General features: G+C 35.9%; 1 protein-coding gene across 4 annotated transcripts in view; it reads left to right on the forward strand.

The window, feature by feature from the left end:
* The window catches only part of LOC149837045 (uncharacterized), a 55146-nt gene that overhangs the window by 17141 nt on the left and 17699 nt on the right, over positions 1-20306 (forward strand). The window lies entirely within an intron of this gene.

Consider the following 20306-nt stretch of genomic DNA (forward strand, 5'->3'; position numbering starts at 1 on the left):
ATCTGTTTTAACCAGGTTCGGGAATCGTCCGATTCAGCAACTCGCCGAGTCAGTGCTGAATCAGACGATTCAAGTCCGTTTCAAGTGAGTCGGTTATGATCCGATTCACTGGGATGAACCGGTATGCGTACCAGTTTGTTCCGAGATGAACCTGATTTAAAGCATGATAAGGTTGCTCGAGTCTCTCGACTCTTCCCCTCCTTCCCCATTTTTGAAACCCTATTCCACTCTGGGCCCTCACTTACATTTTCGGTGACCATCACTACCACCGACCGCCAAAGACGTTGACAACAGGTTCTCTCTCTCTCCTCCTTTGTCATAAAGTGAACGAAGAGGTGACCCCTCTCTCTCTCTCTGAGCGGCCATCCATGATGCAATTTTTTTCCATATTGTTTGTGTTTCCCTGCATCGCAGTGTGCACGATCACACTTTGGGTATTTTTCACCTTATTGTGTACCATGTTTGCGTGTGTGCATTGTGTGAATCTTTATTTTATTTCACAGTTTTCATTATTGTTCTTATGTACGTGGCTAGTTACATGTGCAATCATGAAGCTTATCTATTTTTTATGCAGATATTTTGTAGTTTTTGTCCTTTGATGCTTTGATTTTGGTGAATTTGCTGCTTGGGCCTTGGAGTTTGATTATTTGCATTCATATTGTAGAAAAACATAGTGTTATATTCAATATTTAAGGTATTATATAAAAAAACACTAAAATAATTTAGATCCTAACCCGTCCGAGTTACTGAGTCGACCCGCTGACTCGCGAGTCAAGGGTCGGGCGATCCGAGTTCGAGTCATGGGTTTGCCAACTATGTTTAGAATTAGACTGTTTATTATGAACACAACCGGGATAAAATACAAAGTCAAGGTTGGTTGAGAATTAAAAAAGTTGCATCCTCACAAATATAGACTTGACCGTCAGTAACCTTCTTAATCTTGCAACTATCATATGGAAAGAGCTTTTGGAGAGGCCATCATAATGCCTTTGTGATTTTGTTGCCATCTTTGGTTCTTTTTATCTAATAAGTCTGTGCAACATAACCTTAACTTCTACACAACTGGTCAATGTAATCAAATACATCGAATATGGAAGATGTCAAGAGTAAGTTTTGTAAGAAAAGATCAAGTTATGTGACATGATCTCCAAAATTTCTTTGCTTTAATTACCGTTGATTTTTTCAAGGCCCCTCTATGAATCTGAACCATAAGCATCCATTGGGCTGTGTATAACAAAAACATATTTCAGAGGAAATGGGCCCATCTGGCAGCCATTTACAATCTTTGGATGTATCTGTATGGTTTTACTTGAAGGTCTTTTGAGACATTGAACAATGGGAGGATAAATGATGAAAAAATTGATCTTGATTGAAACCAAATGAGTCTGTCCAACTTGTCTGATTTTCGACCGGTCACCAATACGCTCCCCTTTGTCCTTGTAAGCAAGTATGCGAAAATACAAAACGAGAGCCTCTAAGGGCTTACAAGATCATAAACACAAAGTGCACATTGCACATTGCACATACGCAAGTCCAACTAAGGGACAATACAAGAGCGCAAAGGCACAACACAAAAACTAAGTGCATTTAAGACATTAAAGAACTAAAGAGAGGAACACAAAAATATAAAAAATATTCATCTTATTGAGCACGAATACTTAAGAGAAGCATTGAAGAACAAGAGGGGGTTCACCCTTATTTATACACAAGAGTCACAATAGATCTGTTGGACTGTTCCAACAGCTTTATTGACTAGTCAACTCTATCTAAAAATAACCCAACAACTCTATTTGGTCTTTGACCAAGTAGTCTCTATAAAACAGAAAGGACAAAAAAATAAAATAAAAGTACTAATGTACTCCTAATGGGCACAACCTATTACAAGGACTGAAATAGCCAAAGTACCCCTAATGGGTATTTACCTACTACATCATTATAAATAAATTTTATATATATATACACACACAACTTAACACTCCCCCTCAAACTTATGGTGTAATATATCAAAAGTTTGGAAATACAAAAAAGAATCAACAGGGGGATCTAAGTCTTTAAGTGCCTTAATTGGAAATCTCCATCTTTATGATGCATCAAAGAATTTTGCAAATATAAGTTTTCAAATGTCTCATCGGTGATCATCCCTAAACGCTTCATCGACTATCTCCATCCTCATGATATGATGCATCAAAGATATTCCTTCCTCAATCCATTTCATCTTTAAGAATCTACAAAGAGAACAAAACACAGGTTTCAACTACACAAAAGAAGATATCCTAACCAAATAGTTATACAGTTTAAAAAACTAACATGTATATTTTGAACAAGAATAACACTCAAGTAGAATTCTTAAACAAAGTAACAAATTTTTTAAGATTTTTAGAAACATTAGTAACAATTCAAGCAAGATAAGAGGACCATACTTCAAATATGAAATTTTATAAAAACAACATTAGACAAGCATAAGCCCATAATCAATAATTTTTTCAACAAAACATACATATTGATCACAAGAGAATTTAATCACTAAAGAACATATAAATTATCAAGAAGAGATATCATAAATCACAACCCTTCAAGAAAAAGGGGAGTTAATTAAATTTATTTATAGAACAATGTGAACAAGACAATCAATATGAAACATATATATATGCAATATATTTAATGCATATAATAATGAATGAGAGAAATCTCATAAATCACAACCCATTATTATTCACTCACACAACCTAAAATGAGTTTAAAGTATAAAGGACCCAATAACTATCTTTAAAACATATATATATATATATATATTATCAATGAAATGCATGAAATATATGTATGTTATCAATGAAATGTATGAAATTTTATCAATAAACATTTTTTCATACAAGGAAAAATAAGTAGTAAAAGTTTAGAAATTTCATGGAGAGATTTTAAAAATCCCACGTAACAAAGGGAATGATATTTGCAAATCAAACCAATTTGTGAAAAATATGAATAACAAACACATAAAAAGTGTGAATAGCCTATGGGTGCACAAAAAATAACATCTCTTGTCTTCATAAAATGATACTTAAATAAAAGACAAACCTCAATATTCAAGTGTATCAACTACTAGAACAAGAGCTTAATACAAACACACAAAAAGTGTGAATAGCCAATGAGTCAATATTTAAGTGTATCAGCTACTAGAATAAGAGCATAATATAAACACAAAAAAAGTGTGAATAATCAATGGGTGCTCATAACTCACCACAAACAAACATCTCTTGTCTACATAAAATGACACTTCAATAAGAGACATAATAGGAGAAAATACGAAGTAAGAGAATTTGTGATGATAACAAACTAATGTCACCAAGAAGAATAAGGATATCAATTTTAACAATCTTTCGAAACACTTTTTTTTTTAAAAATAGATAGTCATCACAAATAAACATAATTATAAGCATCCATCATAATAACGCTGGCCAAATATACAAATGAGTGATTCAATATGCTTAAAGAACCAGAGATCAAACAACTGTCAATTAGAGCCAAACCATAAGCTAACAATCTAAACTGACCAAAAGAAAAACCGATGTGCACATAATTCACCCCAACAAACATCTTTGGTTCAACAAAAGCAACATGGATCTAGAGGGCAATCAACTATCAATCAAACCCAGGACAAGTGCCAACACATCACTCATAACCCTTGAAAATTTAGATTGATAAGATGGCATGAGCTGCACACATAACTCACCTCAACGACTAACCCTGACCCAATAACAAGGCTAAAAATAAATGATGCAACATATAAAATTTTTTGATGAACAAATCAAATGCCATAAAAAGGCAATACAAGCACATGAACATCAATTTCCAAATATGAGGGTTCATATATAAGAATTGATTTGAAAAAACAAGTTTCAAATCAAATCCAATAATGTTAGATGAAAAACTTAGAATGAATAGGCCTTTAATCATGAACAAAATCCACCAAAACATCAACAAGGAACTCACTGTGGGATTCACTCACAAACCCACAAAGGGAATACACACAAAATGACACAATATAAAAATAATATTTCATTCAATATCACAAGTGCGCAAAAGGAACTTAACACTTAAAACTCATATGAGATATCAAGATACAAATGCAATCATACGATAAGACAAGATGTCCACCAATGAGAGTCTTCAATTACGAACAAGCATGCCCATGAAATAGAAAAATGGACAAGTACTAAAGTGAACTACAAAGGAACACTTATAACACTCATAAAGGGCATACACAAAGAAGACTCATAATTCTCAAATTAATATTTTATTAATACCATGTATGCAAATAAAGCATAATACTTAAATCCCATGCAAAAACATGTAAGATAATGTTCATTAAAGAGCCACGAGACTAAGAAATAACACGATCATAAGAGCCACAAAAAGGGTCAACAAGAGAAACTCAAAATAACATCATGATTTTTAATCATTTTGAAAGGCATTCAAATAAAGTGAATAATTCCCATAAGAAGAAATCATGCTCAATACCTTATGCACGAATAAACAATCTCGTTCATCAATGTGTATGTAGGACAATCACAAGTGCACAAGGATAATATATCAATATAAAAAAATATTTATTCATATTTCAAAAATAACAAGGTGTCCATGATCACTAAGATCCTAACCACATAATTTTCAATACTTTACAAAAATTTTGTGTTCCACATAAGAATCCATCAAAGAGAAAAGAAAGAAAAGAGAACAAATTAAAACACGAGTTAAGCAAAACCTCATAAAACCATACTTGTGAATGACACACAAGACCATTTAAAAATAAACATTTTAAATAATTTTAAAGTATTTGACAAATTAAAAAAACAAAACAAATTTAAATATAACAATAAATATGAATATGATTTGACATTTATAACCATGAACTGTTTTAATAAAACATCTAAACGCTAACAACACATGCTTAAGAATACTATAACATATACATTCATATTAACTAAATCGAGTTAAAAAAAACTCTAAAATTCCAACTAGATCTCATAAAAGCATACGCATATATCGTTTCACAAGATCAAACAAATTTTATAAACCTTATAAAATATTTAATAAAAATAAACCCAACAATAATTTTGAAAAGCATTTAAAGATTTTTAGTTTTTAACAAAAGTAACAAATAACCTTCAAACGATAGGAAGAATGAGTATTTTCTCATGCATAATGCATGAGATAGATAACTCAACTAACACTAAAGATTTAAGATACATACCGGGTCAAGATTTTCCTTGAATCTAAGCCACACAACGATCATGAACCTTCACAAAGCACGAACTTGTAAGAACATAACACCTACAACCGAAGATTCTTAATCTTTTAAAATTGAGTCATTTTAAAAAGCTTTTCAAATGGAGAAACATTGTTTAATGAGATTGAAGGAGTTCTATTAATTAAGTTGAAGTTAGAACGACTTTGGTCCAAAATTTTTTGGAACATTCTTGGAAATTAAATGAGTCCTAGTGGTTTCTATTATATGTTTATGTTTTATTTCCGCTAACCCATTTTGTTGCGGAGTTCTAGGACAAGACCTTTGATGATAAATTTCATTTTGTTTTAAATAGTTTTGAAAATCATTAGGCATATATTCTCCTCCCGAATCCGATCTTAGAATAGAAAGATTGCTTAAGAATTGATTTTTAATCATTATATGAAATTCTTTAAAGAAAGAGAACACATCGGATTTATGATTTAGGAAATAAATCCGTGTATCTAGTGAAATCATCAACAAAAATCACATAATACGAGTAACCTCATTTTTATATGATAGGTGAGGCACCCCATATATCCGAATGTATTAATTCAAAAGGCCGTATAGACATAAAAGTTCTTTGGGGAAAGAGAATTGCTTTGATTTTTTCAAAAAATACAATCTTTATAAGCTATGTCTTTTTCATTACATGTATTTCGCCAAAAAGAAAAAAAGATACATCTTTGAAAAGCTAGGGTGGCCAAGTCTGTTATGCCAAACATCAATACTTTTGACATTTACAAAATTACAAAATGACTTGGGTATAAGAGACAAAAAAATACAAAATAAAAATCGCTTCTCCTATGGCTTTGCCCAATCAGCTTCCCTGACTGGAGATCCTGCACGGTGCAATTTTTAGGTGAGAAAAAAACTTTGGAACCATGATCGAAAATTTGAGAAACAGAAAAGAGATTTAAATTTATTTTTTGAACCACCCTTATTTTTGGAACTAAAATTTTTTGAGAATGTTTTGAATCAAGTGTTCTAATACTTTCTATTTTTAAAGAAGTTCCATCGGCCGTTGAAACATAAGATAAGGAAGGATTATAATAAACTTTAGAAAGAATATTCTTATGAGGTGTCATATGAAAGGAGGCATCTGAGTCAATAATCCACATACCTGAAGGAGATGAAGACAATGCAATGGCGGGACTCAAAGTTGAGGATGATTTGAGAAGTTGTTGAAGTGTCTCCGATATTTGATTAAGTGTATATTTAATATCTCCATTTTTGCTTGCTTAGGTGTGATTTCACCAATGGAAGCAAGTTTACCCTTAAGCTTAGGACATACCGGTCTAATATGTCCCGGTTCATTATAATAATGGCAAGTGACACCCTTTCTGTAACCACTATTATAGTTGGGTTCATTTCCATGTTTTTTAGGTTTTTCAAAGTGAGGTGGCTTATAGGTTTTTAATTTGGAACCTAACTTAGTAACAACCAAAATATCATCATTCTTGTGGGTCATGCCAAGACGGGTTTTTTCTTGGCATACTTCGTGTAAAACCCAAGTTTTTTCGGAAGAAAAAAAAACTTTCAGACCCAGGTCGGATCCGACCCAGACCCGTAACCCGTTAGGGTTAAAACTCGCAGGGGTGAGGGTTTCTTTTAAACCCTCTCCCCCGCGCCGCTGCATATCTCCTCCCTTTCAGAAAAGGGAAACCCTTTGATGGTTTCCTGTTTTGCTCACCCCCCGTGCCTTTAAGAACACGCAAGGGTGAGGGAGGAGCCCTCACCCATCTCCGCCTCCTTCCCTTCCTCTGTGGCCACCAACGACCAAAGCCGTCAGCGAGCGATCGTGCTGGCAACCTTCACCCGCGGTAACCCTCACCGGAACCACCATTGGCATCACCAACCCTCGTCTCCCTCTTCCTCCCTGTGTCCGACAGACACCCCTGTCGACTTCGCCTCGTTCCCCTCTGCTGAGATCTCGGACGATCGCCTGACACCCCGCGTCGCCCCTTCGTCTTGTGCTTCCGGCCACCGTGGCCCTGACATCGGCAGCCCGTCACTGGCCGTCTTTGCAGGTAACTCCTTTCCTGTGTCTTCTTCTCCTTCTGTTTCTTTCTTGTCGATCGGCAGGGGCTAAAGCCCCTGTCTGTCTTTCTTTTCGATAGCCATGGTTGTCCGGCAAGGGCTAAAAGCCCCTGCCAGTTTTTCTGACAAGTCGGCAGGGGGCGACACCCCTGCCGCCTTGGTGCTTTCAGCAGGTGGGGGAGGGGAGATCCTCTGCTCCCACCTGTTCTTTCTTTCTCGTCAGGGAGGGGTCGAGCTCCCAATCTGTCTCCCTGTCTCGGCAAGGGAGGGCAAGGCCCTACCTGCTCCCCCTCTCTCGCTTTCAGCGTGTCTGTTGTCCCCCTCTCTCGCTTTCAACGTGTCTGTTGCCCATGGCTTGCTTACTCACTAGTTCAACCATTGTATCAGCTAGTGGGTGGAGCTTTAGGCATGCTATGCATGCATGGGCGCATAGGTGGTGTTGGTTTCGATGCCCGTCATCGTCGTGGCTGTGTGTTGTACTATGTTGCCACGAGGTGCCTGGGTTCTTGGCTTCTCTGCATGTCCACCGTGCACATGTCTGTGTGCACAATTGGTGCTTTTCGGGTCTCCGTGTTTGCTTTCCCCTTTGCTGCAGCAGAATCGTGTCCCTACTCGTTGCTGGCAGGGCTCTTTGTGCCTATTGCCAGAAGGCTTGGACATGCGGTTTGTCAGGCCACACTGCTGTGAAAGTATTTCCAACAAGATACTAATATCAAGACCTTAATATTCTTGATATTGAACCCACCACGAAAGCACAATAAGAACACTTGTGCACAAAAAGCACAACCCACAAATAACTCACAAATGCACAAAGGCATAAAATAATGGAATCAATTTATTGAGAACTAGGGCTTTGACTCAAAGCCATGGAAAAATACAAAGGGGAGAACCCCTATTTATAACATCACTAAAGGGGGCCTTGCAGGGGCTCCACCCATAGTCGTTGGAGCCCCTCCAACGGTCACAAATGTGACCGTTGGAGAGGGCCCAACGACTATGTTGGTGGGCCCCCCAAGGTACCTTTTAGGTACACATCCAAAAAGAAATAAAAAGAACAAAAAGAAAAATAAAAATAAAAATAAAATAAAAATAATTACAGTCACATCCGAAAAGTGAATGTGCGCAAAAATAGGGAAAAAGACTAAACTACCCTTATGACAAAATAAATAGAAATATATATTTATATATATATTTGAGTAGATACATATACATATATATTAATATATGTATATGTATTACCATATATATATAAAATATATATCTTACATTATATGATTAATGTACATAATTTAACACCCCCCTCAAACTTAGGGCAGGATGACCGAGAGTTTGCTAAGAAGGAAGTTGAAGCGCGGAGCACACAAGGCTTTAGTGAAGAAGTCTGCCAACTGATACTCGGACGTGACATATGGAAGGTCAATGATTCCTTGAAGATACGCCTCCCGAACATAGTGACAGTCCATCTCGATATGTTTAGTCCGCTCATGAAAAGTGTGATTTTTAGCAATATAAATCGCACTTTTGTTGTCACAGCAAAGCTTGGTAGGCCCTTCAATTTTGATTCCCATATCTTTCAGCAACTGATGAATCCAAACAATTTCCATGGTAGTAGTTGCCATGGCACGATATTCAGCTTTAGTTGATGATAGAGATACCTTTTGCTGCTTCTTGCATCTCCATGAGATCAATGAGTCTCCTAAGAAAACACAAAAACCAGTGGTGGAGTGACGGTTATTTGGGTCACCTCCCCAATCAGAGTCAGTATAAGCAATTAATTTTAACTCAGAACAGGAAGACAAAAAAACTCCCTTATTAATAGTGTGCTTTAGGTATCTCACGACACGCAAGATAGCACCCATGTGAACAGAAGTTGGTGCATGCTGAAATTGACTTGCCGTATGCACCGCATGTGAGATATCTGGTCTGGTGATACTTAGATACATCAACGAGCCTACTAGTTGCCTGTAGGGAGTAGGATCGGAGAGAGGAACACCATCATCAATCTTCATTTTTGCTCCTACTATAGCAGGAGTTTCACAAACTTTATCATCTGTAATACCTGACCTGTTAATAATCTCAGATGCAAGCTTAGTTTGAGACAAAAAATACCCTCTATGAGAGTATGCAACCTCAATACCCAGAAAATAAGTTAAGAAACCCAAATCAGACATTTCAAACTTATCCTTTAATATGGACTTTATGCTTTTAATCCCTTTAGAATCACTCTCAGTAATAAGCATGTCATCCACATATAGCAACAGAATAACAATCCCTGTATTAGATTTTCTAACAAACAAAGCAGTATCAGTAAAGCATGATGAAAAACCATTATCTAACATCACAGAGTTAAACCTATCATACCAAGCTTTGGGAGCTTGTTTTAAACCATACAGTGCTTTCCGAAGACGAAGCACTTTCCCTTTAGGATACTCCATTCCAGGAGGAGCATCCATATATACTTCTTCGTTTAGATCTCCGTTTAAAAACGCATTCTTAACATCCATCTGATAGATGTTCCATTTGTTTATTGAAGCAACAGTTATAAGACATCGGACGGTGACCATCCGAGCAACGGGGGCAAAAGTCTCCTCATAATCAATGCCATATTTTTGACCATACCCTTTTGCAACTAAGCGGGCCTTATATCTCTCAAGAGACCCATCACACTTAGTTTTGACTTTAAACACCCATCTACACCCTATTGCTTTCTTATCTTTAGGAAGGTCTTGAAACTCCCAGGTTTTTGCTTTCTTTAGGGCTTCAAGTTCATTGTTCATAGCAACTATCCATTCTGGGTATTTACGTGCTTCCTCAAAATCCCTAGGTTCTATGTACGAGTGAATGGCGCTTAGACATGCTCTATATTTTGGTGAAAAAGACTCATATGAGATGAACCTAGAAGGGGGTTTTCTTGATCTTTCGGTCCTACGAAGATTTACTTCACTTGAAGGGGTAGACCCACTATCATATCTTTCGAGGGCACTTCTAAAAGTACTCCTATCTCTATGAGAGTAGGTTATAGGATCTCTATGTGGTTCTTCATTAATGGGTTGATCAGTATGAGTTTCAACATTTAGATTTGTTTCATCATCGCTAGTATCATCATCTTCAGTTAATAAATCAAACAGAAAAGAATAATCTATATTCTCATCATTAGTTTCAAGTTTTTCGAAACCACTAACATTTTCCAAGAAGCTTACATTTCTGGAAACATAAAGTTTATCACTCTTAACATCATAACAACGAAAACCTTTATGAGTTTCAGAGTAACCAAGAAAGGCACAAGGAATGGCCTTAGGGGAGAGTTTGTCATTTTTATCAGTAAGGACAAAACATTTACATCCAAAAACCCTTAACCTGCTATAATCAGGTTCTTTTTCGTATAATTTTTCAAACGGGGAAATCTTATTCAAGTTTTTAGATGGAAGTCTATTTATGAGATAGACAGAGGTAAGAGCGGCCTCCGCCCAGAGTTTTTTCGGTATATTTTGAGAAATGAGCAAAGTTCGTGTGGTTTCAATAATATGCCTATGTTTCCGTTCAGCCAACCCATTTTGTTGGGGGGTTTTGGGACAAGATTTTTGATGAAGAATTCCATAGTTTTCAAGATAGCTTTTAAATTCATTGGAAAGGTATTCGCCACCCGAATCGGTTCTAAAAATTTTCAAATTTCCATTGAATTGATTTAAAACCATCATATGAAATGTTTTGAAAGTTGAAAAAACTTCATATTTATGTTTAAGAAAATATATCCAACTAAACCTAGTGAAATCATCCACAAAGATAACATAGTACGAAAAACCTCCCTTGGATATCACCGGAGCTTGACCCCATACATCGGAGTGAACGATTTCAAAAGGTTTTGTTGTAAACATGGATCTTTGAGGAAAAGGAAGACTTCTCATTTTTCCAAGAATACATTCATTACAAACAAAATTTTCATTACAAAGATGTTTAACAAAAGACAAATAAGAGATTTTAACAATGTTGGGATGACCCAATCTCTTATGCCATACATGAATATCTTTGTTTTGAGCAACATTACAAAATTGATTCTTGGGAATTTTAAGAAAATCAACATAGTAGAGGTCTCCTCTCCTAGAGCCTTCCCCAATCAATTTCCCGGACTGGCGATCCTGTATCCAACATTTATTAGAAGAGAACTTTATATCGCAACCATAGTCCGAGAGTTGAGAAACGGAAAGTAAATTTAAGTTTAGTTTTGGAATAAGACGAATTTTTGGGATAAAAAAATCTTGTTTTTCAAAATTACCCATTCCTTTAATTTCAAGAGGGGTTCCATCTGCGGTTGAGACAAAAGATGGAAGGCGATTTTCAGAATAATTAGAGAGAAAACAATGGCTTGGAGTCATATGAAACGAAGCACCAGAATCAAGTAACCAAGATGTCTTACCAAGAGAGGAAGAAGATGACATGGCGGCTCCAGAAGTGCCTCCTTTGAGAAGAGGTTGAAGAGCATCCATAATTTGATGAAGCGAAAGAGGTTCATTCGATGTTGAAGGCCGTTCCTCCGATTGGGATGCTAAAGCCGCGGCGAGGAATTTCTTCCATTTAGGACAATTGGGTTTGATATGTCCCGGTTCTTTATAAAAATGGCAAGTTAATTTGCTATAATCTCTCTTGCCATATCGATCATTTTGCCCTTGATTTTTGAAATGGGGCGGTTTGTAGGTCTTCAAATTATTACCGGGTCTTGACACGGCATTGACTACTTCATAGTCATTTTGAGAAGGTGTAGCAAGAATGCTTGGGTTATTTTTACTAATCCCCATACGTGTTTCCTCACCACTTAGCTTGGTGATGACATCTTCAATAGATGGGGAGGTAAAAGCCGATAGAAGGGAGGACCGAATTTGCTCAAATTCGGGTCTAAGACCATTTAAGAAGTTGAAGAAACGATCTTCCTCAAGTTGTTTGTGCCTTAACTCAATAGCTTCTCCACTCCATTTTGGTTCGAGCATGGCAAGCTCGTCCCAAATAGATGATAATTCGGCAAAATATTCCCGAATAGATAAATCATTTTGTTGAAGAGTCAAGGCTTTCTTTTGGAGGTAGTACTTGTGAGACAAGTCTCTTGACGTATACATTTTTTCAAGGTATAACCAAGCTTCGGAGGCCCTTTTAAATTTGATGATGTTGGCATTGATCTTGGTTTCAACGGACGAAAAAATCCAAGATAATATTTTGAAGTTTTTCATTTCCCACTCATCATGCCTTTTGGAATATTCTTCTAAGGCCTTTTGTCTATCTTCTCCTTCAAGAATTTTGATTTCCCCTTTCTCTATAATAGAAAGCTTGGGTTCGGGTTCCGATATGGATCCTTGAACATAACCCCAAAGACCTTTCCCTTTGATGTGGGCTTCCATGTTGCCGGCCCAAACATGGTAGTTTGAACCACTAAGTTTAAAACCAAGGGAGAAGTGGGAGTCTTTTTCACCCATAATGGAGAAGAGAAGATGAAAAATAAAGCGTACCTTAACGAAATTTCAACCTTTTCTTGACAAAAGTTGCTTCTAAAATATTGCCCGGAGCAAGTGCTTTACTCAAAAACTTCACTAGCTTGAGGGCACGATTTTCGAGGTGCTTCACAAGAGGCGAGATACACGATCTTCTTTCTTCCAACGAGGCTCTGATACCATGTGAAAGTATTTCCAACAAGATACTAATATCAAGACCTTAATATTCTTGATATTGAACCCACCACGAAAGCACAATAAGAACACTTGTGCACAAAAAGCACAACCCACAAATAACTCACAAATGCACAAAGGCATAAAATAATGGAATCAATTTATTGAGAACTAGGGCTTTGACTCAAAGCCATGGAAAAATACAAAGGGGAGAACCCCTATTTATAACATCACTAAAGGGGGCCTTGGAGGGGCTCCACCCATAGTCGTTGGAGCCCCTCCAACGGTCACAAATGTGACCGTTGGAGAGGGCCCAACGACTATGTTGGTGGGCCCCCCAAGGTACCTTTTAGGTACACATCCAAAAAGAAATAAAAAGAACAAAAAGAAAAATAAAAATAAAAGAAAAATAATTACAGTCACATCCGAAAAGTGAATGTGCGCAAAAATAGGGAAAAGACTAAACTACCCTTTATGACAAAATAAATAGAAATATATATTTTATATATATATTTGAGTAGATACATATACATATATATTAATATATGTATATGTATTACCATATATATATAAAATATATATCTTACATTATATGATTAATGTACATAATTTAACAACTGCAACATGCTATAGTGTGATGTTGTTATTGGTCCCCTTGCCGCTATGTAGGTTTTCAAATGTTCGGTAGGTGTTGGCTCAGGCTGTATCAGAGGATGACGCTTTGCAGTGGCTTGGCCTTTGGGCCAGTACTGCGATGTTTGCAAGGGATGCTGCCTGGTCGATCCGGCCAGTAGCCGTTTGTTTAAGCCATGCATGTGATAGTATGAACTAATCCAGACCGTGTATCTGCGAGGGGCTTATTAAATCAGTTATAGTTTGGTTGGTGGCCCCTGTTGCTGTTCGAACAGACAGGGAGCTGGGCTCCCTGCCTCTGTCATTTCATGCCTTTGCCTCCCTTAATGAATGCTAGGTCGGGTCGGGCTCGCAGATGAGTCTGCCCGCCCCTCCAGTTTCCTTTCAAATGGTTAATTGATTACCTTTTTCGCAGCTGGTGCAACAGAGCACGCTCCCCCCCGCGTCGATTTTGAGGTACGGGTCTCTTCTTTTGACATAAGTGAGAAATCGAATACCGATTCGATTCTCATTAAAACTGATTTTTTAAGTAATGTATATGCTTTCGTTTGATGCCTAGTCCTTGTGGAAATCGATGTTCCTAAGGGTGGATCGTACTGCATGCATACATTTTCATAAGACATGGTACAATGTCATGCTTGTCGAAACATTAAGTATGTAAGTGCATCATTGAATATGTATTTTCAATAAGACATATTGTTCATGTGTTATTTCTGGAACTGCATAAGTGTTAATTTGTTTTTCAGGCATATGTCAATGTGATTACACTGGTAGCATACCTTCTCTTTTATATGTATCCACGTAACTATACACAACACATGCATAGCTTGAGAAAAATAGAAAGTTTACTATCCAGATGTATTACTTAAAAATTTAGATCAACTGGTATGTGTAGAGGAATAAAAAGTTTGTATGCTTGCACCATGATATATTATGTTTAATTTCAAGGTTGTGACATGTTTGCTGCATATACAGGTGCTTATATGAACATGGTAGTTATTGCATGTAGGTGATGGTATATGAACATGGTAGTTATTGCATGTAGGTGATGGCATGAGCCTTCCTATATTAATGAGAATATGCAATAGACATGATCATGCCTAATGAATGGGGACCTGCAATTGATTTGAAAACATGCATTAAATGGCAACATGCACTTGACACTATCACATGAATTGATTGTAAACCTGTTTCTAATTATCCTTGTTTCCTATGCACAGCTGAAAGCTGTATACATGAATATGCATTTAGAAAATATGTGAATTATGGCATGTTATGATTTTGCATAGGGTGCATCGATGATCGTAATGAATCATCGCAGACCTGGAGAGCCTCGAGCGTTGGGTGCTCCTTCTTTACTTACTTTTAAATGCATTGTAAAGATCATATTTATTTTTATTGCATTGTGTTTATACTGTTCTATGCTTTTTCGGAGGCAATGGTCTCGTGATGACTCTCGCAAGGGTAGGTGCGAGTCTTTGCTTTTGTTGTAGCATGCTGATGTGTAAAATCATGCACATGCATGTGAATATTGTTGGCTCATACACATGGTTAAATTGATATATATATATATATATATATATATATATATATATATATAGATGCGCATCAGAATGCATATGAATATTATTGTTGCTTGCACATTGTTATGTTGGCATATATGAATGTGCATTGAAAGCTTGTTGACATTATAGTATAGTGTTATGGTTTTTGCATATGGTTCATCGATGATTGAAATGAATCATCATGGGCCTGGTGGGCCTCGAGCGTTGGTTTGCTCTTTCTTTATATATTTTAAATGCATCGCAAAAATCACATTTATTTTGATTGCTTTATATTACACTGTTCTATGTGTTTTCACGGGCGGGAGTCCCGTGATGGTTCTCGCAGGGGTAGATGCGAGCTTTTGTATGTTGAATTGCAAAATTGAATAATTGGCTTTTAATAAAAGATAATGATTAAGAACAATATAATATACGTTCTCCAATTTCTTATCGGAAGAATTGCGAATCTTAGAGTTTCGGTTTTGAGGGACCACGAGGATACAAAAACTCTGTGTGCTTTACTTTGACCCCTGAACCCGATATTGGGGTTCTTTCTCCTGTCCACGGTTTTAGGGAGAGTCCGCCACTTTATTTGGGGGTGGTGTGTTGACACAAATGTTGTTTTGGTATACCAAGGAAGTGACACTTGTAGCCGTGGAGTGCCCCTAATGTCCTCGACATTAGATGTGAAGGTATAATGTTCCGAAGGTGATTCGGTCGAGGGCTAAGTTTGGAACCCAGTAATAAAATGCAAATTGTGTGTTGAGCTACCCTGGGAACCGAATTTGACCTCGGACAAATTGTACCCGCTTGGTGTATCCGCGTGCAACAGTAATAAAAAATAAAAAAGAGGAACTTAAATTGTATGCATTTAATATGGCATGCATATGAAAAGAAAAACTTTAATAAAAAATAATAAAGTGTTCATGCATTGTACATAAATCATGCATAATCTTGCTATGCATTAGAACATGCATATTTTACCTGTTCCTTTAATTGTTAAATGTTGGTGAATGAATATTATTGTTCCCTAATACATGTCATATGATTGTATCGCTTAAATAGTGATTCCTGCGATTGCTTATATGTTCCTTCATGCTTAATAAATATTTCCTGCAGCATGAATGCTTAATTGAATTATGTAATTGTCATAATTGCATTTCTCTGAATTATGACATGAAATCGTATCTGTGTTCTTTATGCTTATTTATTTCATTAGAGGGATATGTACGCAGAATTCTTCGGATTTCTAACTTCCTCTTTCTGTGGTTTTTCGCAGCTGCATGTGATCAGTGAAGCGACTGACTTCTGAGGAAGTCACGGGTGTCACACACTTGCTAGACAAAGCACAGATGGACAACGTGACTCAGTCTTCTTTTATTTCATTTTTTTGTTTCATTCAGTAGTTATTGCACTCTGAATATTTTATTTATGCAATTGTCTCTAGACTTATTACTCATTATTTCAATAAAGGTTTAGTTTGGTATGGATGATAATTGTAAGCTCTATTGTGGTTGGTTTTTTATCTAATTGGGAGTGGAACTGTAAAGACCCCAGGTTTCTAGGGATGTTTTCGCAATGGTTTTAAAAAAAAAAATTCTGCATTTTCAAGGGGTATGAGTTGGGGTCGTTACACTTCGGCAAGAGCATATTCAATAGGCATAGCCTTGCTCCTATGAAGGAGAGATGCCCTCACTTGTTCAAATTCCAGTCTTAGATCATGAATGAATTGAACAAAGTGCTCCTTTTCAATTTGCTCTCTTTTTATTTTAATATCTTTGGGAGCCACCCGTTTAGGCTCAAGAAGAGCTAATTCATCTTAAAGATGGGACACCGTACTAAAGTAATCACGAACACTCTCGTCCCCTTGCTTAGTGGATCTAATTTTATCTAGACAAACAAAATCCTTTTGGGTATACATACCTTTAAGTAAGAACCAAACTTCATTGACTCTTCTAAACTTAACAATGTTGGCATATATTTTTATGTCAATATTGTTCATAAACCACGGCAAAATCTTAGCGTGGTTACTTTTCCTCTACCTTTATTTGATGATCATGAATGACTTTAAGACGATCATCCCCAATGAGAGCTTTTTCAACACCTTCTTCGACTTTGGTGAGCTTCAATGATGGTTAAAGAGAGGTTCCCATTACAAAGCTCCAAAGATTCTTCCCTTTAAGATGATTTTCCATAGTCGATGCCCACATCAAGTAGTTTGATCCATTAAGCTTGAAGGAAAGCTCCACTCTTGATTCATGCTCTATGACGATAAGAAAAAGATTGAGACAAAGAAAGTGATAGTACCTTTGTCACGATCTTTAAACACCACAAAAAATGCTTTCAAGATTAAGAGAATCCAAATGGCTCTGATACCATGTAATGAAGTAAGCGGAAATACAAATATCAAGTATAAAATATTTACAAGTCCAACAATGGACAAAAACAAAGAGAGTATGCAAGCACTTTAAGTGCACGCACATAAATCCACAAAGGGATAATGCCAAAAGGCAAAAAAGGTAAATATTATTGAGAATATGAGTGAGAGAACTCTATATAAATAAAGGGGGAACACCCCTATATATACAAGACAAAGGAGAGGGAGCCATTGGGCGCTCCCCACTCTTGGAGTCATTGGGGAACTCCCAACGGTCATATTTATAACCGTTGGGGCCCCAACGACTCCAAAAGTGGGCCCCCAAGGCTCAAAAAAAGAAGAAATAAAAAAAGTAAAAAATAAAAAAGAAGAATAAGTTGTTTCTAATAAACAACCTATTGTAGAAGTAAAAAGATTAAAATGCCCCTATTGGGCAATACAAAGGAATTATATATATATATATATTTAACACTCATATCATCCTATCAATCTAGATACTCAAGTTTATGAGTGGCGTGTTGTCATTTTCCTTGGGTATTGATGATAGATGATTGACCTTTGAACTCATTGTTGTTAAAAATCCGAGTTAGTCGTTGGGGTGAGTTGTGTTTGCACTTCATGTGATCTTGTCAGTATAGGTATATGTCTAATAACTGGTAGGTGATTGACCTCGGTTTCTATGAATATATTTTAACATTCTTTTGCTTATATGGCCATTTGATGCTTGATATCTTGTGATGGTAGTTATGAAACCATGAAGTTTTGAAAGATTGTTAAACTCTTTATTCTTATTGACGACATTGGTTTGTTTTCCATTACAAGCTTTCTTACCTCGAGTGTCTTCTTCTTTGTATGCCTCTTATCTGAGTGTCATTATGTAGACAAGTGATGTTTGTTGACACCTTCATGTATGTTTTTAGCCTATTATTGGCATTGAGACTTTACTATTGATCTAGTCGCTGATACACTTGCTTTTTTAATGTCGTTATATGTAGACAAAAGATGTTTATTCACACCTTCGTGTGTGATTTTAGCCCATCATTGGATTTGTGATTATGCTCTTGTTTTAGTTGCTGATACACTTGTTTTGAGTGCCATTATATGTAAACAAAAGTGTTTATATAGACATTCGTGTGTGTCCTTGGTCCTTTAATAGCATTATATCTGTGTTCTTGTTCTAGTCGCAGATACACTTGATTTTTGAGGATTGGAGATCTAGTGAGGTAATTGCTTTTGATGGTCAAACTAGTATTTTAATTTGCAAAAGTCATTCACTATGATGTATGATATTTTTAAAATCTTTTCATAATTTTTCTAAACTCATTTGCTCTTTTATGAGAAATGATTGTTAAAATATTTTTATACATTTTACATTGTAGATGCTTTAGTTGCCTGAGTTATTACATGATTAATTGTCTTGCATAAGTTTATGTTTTTCTAATCATAGATTCAATAAACAAATATGTATTCTTTTTTGCTTGTGTTGCCCTTTGTTGGTTCTTTGTATTGTCTCATAGTGGCTTGTGCTTATACACTTTTGTGCTTGTATTGTTCCTTTGTGTCTTTGTATTGTCCATGCTTGGACTTGTATGTGCTTTTGCACTTTGTTTTTGTAATTTCACATATTTCATTACATGCTTTTCTAAGCGTTTCATTACTGAAATCTTTTATGTGTATGCCCATAGTAGCTATTGTGTGTATTTGACACTTAATATTATCTTTTGAAAAATTAATGTTTCTTTAACACTCTTGTCTTTTTTGTCTTCCTCTGTGTAAAACTATCTTGTGATTTTAACTCTTTTGTGAGTTCTTTCTTTAATAATTATGTCCTTTTTGTGATAGATATATATGTGCATGTTTTTCATAAAATAACTTTATCATTGTTTTCATTTCTCTTAATATTATTTTATTATGGTCGAGTTTGTCAATGACTATCATGTTTGAAGTAATGACTGTTCAAAATCAATTCTTACTTTAAATGATTTTGAAAATGTTAAATTGACTTATTAAATATTTTATACATATTTTATGTTTGTGTGCTTAGCCATCCTCTCTCCTTAATATATATATATATATATATATATATATATATATATATATAAGTATAGTTATTTCTTGTTAGATTGTTTTTGTTTTGCTTTTTTTTACAGGTTCTTCAAATATTGGCAGTATAGATGATTCTAAAAACATTTCGAGAATATCAAGAATTGATGATATTGAAGATCCTTTATGTAATGGAGCATATGATTGAGCACCTCTTGAAGAGATGCCAAATAGAACTTGACGAAGTTTATGAAGACATTTTGTGTAATGGGTTTCTTCTTTTGTAATTTCAAACTTACAGTGAGTTACTATAAGTTTGAAGGGGGGTGTTATTATGGATGTATATATATATATATATGTATATATTGTTTAATATAATATATATTTATATATACATATAGTTGTACATATAATACATATATACTATAGTTAACTTAGGTTTGACTAAGTCAAAGGTTGACTGTTTCTAGCTGTTGGAAAGGGTCCAACAGCTAGATTTCTAGCCGTTGTAAAGGGTCCAACAGCTAGAAAATGTACTCTTCTTTTCTCTCTTCTCTACCTTTTCTATAAATAAGTGAGTGTGTGCATGAGCGAGTTATGGGTATCTAACCTATTTTTTTAGATTTTCCCCCCTCATTCTCTTGGTTTCTTTTAGGACTTGATGACTAGCATTACCGTGACCCACTGGATTCTCTATTTTTTCAATTTATCTTATAATATCAGTTATTGAAGTTGTA

This window comes from Nuphar pumila, chromosome 5 (assembly GCF_984573655.1).
Source record: "Nuphar pumila chromosome 5, dmNupPumi1.hap1.1, whole genome shotgun sequence".
Classification (NCBI taxonomy): Eukaryota; Viridiplantae; Streptophyta; class Magnoliopsida; order Nymphaeales; family Nymphaeaceae; genus Nuphar; species Nuphar pumila.